General features: G+C 48.7%; 2 protein-coding genes across 2 annotated transcripts in view; one reads left to right on the top strand and one right to left on the bottom strand.

The window, feature by feature from the left end:
• The window catches only part of LOC113814679 (cyclin-I), a 115,637-nt gene that overhangs the window by 85,555 nt on the left and 27,582 nt on the right, over nucleotides 1-2,500 (bottom strand). The window lies entirely within an intron of this gene.
• The window catches only part of LOC113800248 (uncharacterized), an 18,410-nt gene that overhangs the window by 2,498 nt on the left and 13,412 nt on the right, over nucleotides 1-2,500 (top strand). The gene's annotated exons all lie outside the window — the stretch shown is intronic.

The following is a 2,500-nucleotide window of genomic DNA, read 5'->3' as shown; positions in this document are numbered from 1 at the left end:
TACAAAATCTCGACACGTACCTGGAAAGGGAAATAAAAAAAATATATCAGTTACGCTACTTATAGAGATTGCGTGCGTGTGTGCGTGTGCGTGTGCGTGTGCGTGTGCGTGTGTGTGTGTGTGTGTGTGTGTGTGTGTGTGTGTGTGTGTGTGTGTGTGTGTGTGTGTGTGTGTGTGTGTGTGTGTGTGTGTGTTTCTTGTTTTCTTTGCAGGATAAAAACGCAGGAAAAAAGGAAATATTAAATGGTGATGGTGATAAGAATGTCATAATGAATGATAATAACAGTAATGGTAATAGTAGTAGTAAATGGTAACAATGATAGTAATAGATTATTAAAAGCAATGGGCAATAATGTAATGGTAATGAGACTCGTAATAACTATTATTATAACTATTAGTAGTAGTAGTAGTAATGATGATGATAATCAATATTAAGATGGTAATGACAATAATACTCATAATCATAATCATAATCATAACCATAACCATAACCATAACCATAATAATAATAATAATAATAATAATAATAATAATAATAATAATAATAATAATAATAATAATAATAATAATGATGATGATGATAACAAACACAATAGTAATGATAATAACTATAACAAAAATAATGATGATGATGATGATAATAACAATAATAAAAATAATCACAATGAATTACCCCAATATTATCGTTCCCCTCTCCTCCTTCCTATTACCTCTTCCCCTCCCTTTTTTACCTTTCCTTCTTCCTCCTTTCCCATTTCATCACTTCCTCCTTGCGTCGTCATTTTCTCTTCCCTCTTCCCCTACCCCTCCTTTCCTTCGCTCTCCGCTCTTTCCGTTCTTTGCTCACTTCTACCGTCCTCTCCTTTCTTTCCCTCCCTCCTCCCTCCTTCCTCCTCTTCCTCCTTTCTCTCCCTTCCTCCTCCCTCCTTCCTCCTTTCTCTCCCTTCCTCCTCCCTCCTTCCTCCTCTTCCCCTTTCCCTCACTTCCACCCTTCCCACCCTCCCCCCTTCCTTCCCTTACTTCCACCCTTCCTTCCTGTCTTTCCCTCCCTCCATCCTTCCCCCTCCCCTTCCCCCGCCTTCCCCCTCCTCCGAGTCGAGAACGTGGAGTCTGATCTAAGTCGCCCGCACGTACATATACACGCACACATACACACACACACATAAAGGCACAGACGCACACATCCACCATTTGCTCTGGCCTGTTCGTTCCTGTCGCAGCAGCTGGTCGTCACACGCGCGCGCCCGTCGGGAATCGGTCGTCGGGAATCGGTCGTCGGGAATCGGCCGTCGGGAATCGGCCGTCGGGAATCGGCCGTCGGGAATCGGTCGTCGGGAATCGGTCGTTCGGTCCCGATTCACCACCTCGTTTCCCTCTTTTTTTTTCCTTTCCCCTTATAAGGAAAAAAATAGTGCAAAAGATCACGTGTTCTGGCAGCGTTGAAGTCGCCCTTCGCCCCCCCCCCCGCCACCCCACCCAAAGACGACGGAACGATGTGTCGTTACAAGTGAACGCAAAGCACACACCCGCACACGCACACACATACACACATATACATACAACAAACAACATGCAACACACACATAAACCCACACTCACACTAACACCCAGCGACCCCCCCACCCCACCCCACCACACACACACAACAACGCTGGCGAAATCGAAGAGGCAGTGTGCTTGTTCTCAACTCGCAAAGCAAGCAATGGGGGGAGGGGGAAGGAGGACGACGGGGGGGGGGGGGGTGAAGGAGAGCGTGTTCTCTAACATGCTCCGAATGCTACGTTCTCCTCCACTTCCCCCTTTCCCTTCCCCTTCCCCTCCCCTTCCCTCTTCCCCTTCCTCTCTCTCCTCCACCTCCCCCTTCCCTTCCCCTTTCCTCTCTCTCCTCCCCATCCCCCTACCTCTCTCTCTCTTCTCACCCTCACCCTCACCCTTCCTCTCTCCACCCCCTTCCCCTTCCTCTCTCTCTTCTCACCCTCACCCTCCACCTTCCATTCTCCACCACCATTCCGACCTCTCCTCTGCGCCAACCACAACCACCGTTCCACAACCACAGCCGCCGTTCTCGCTTCTCTTCTGCACCAACCACAGTCACAAGCACAACCACCGTTCTCGCTATTCCTCTGCGCCCACCACAACCACAACTACCATTCCCGCTTCTCCTACGCCAACCACAACCACCATTCCCGCTTCTCCTACGCCACCCACACCCGCCCTTCTCGCTTCTCTTCTGCACCAACCACAACCACTATTTCACAACCACAACCACCATTCTCCCTTATCCTCTGCGCTAACCACAACCACTCTTCTCGCTGTCCCTCTGCACTAACCACAACCGCCCTTCCCGCTCCTCCCCCGCGCCGCAACCAGGCTATAACCGGCAACCACACGCAATCTTCAACCACACGCGATCTCCCTCAACCACAAACCACCACCATAACACCATAAGTTCGCGCTTTTAAATTTTATTTCTCTCTCTTTATTTCCTTAATTAGTTTTG

The sequence above is a fragment of the Penaeus vannamei genome, chromosome 39 (assembly GCF_042767895.1).
Source record: "Penaeus vannamei isolate JL-2024 chromosome 39, ASM4276789v1, whole genome shotgun sequence".
Classification (NCBI taxonomy): domain Eukaryota; kingdom Metazoa; phylum Arthropoda; class Malacostraca; order Decapoda; family Penaeidae; genus Penaeus; species Penaeus vannamei.
The sequence above is the reverse complement of the archived record's forward strand: the minus strand, read 5'-3'. Positions and strand labels throughout refer to the sequence as shown.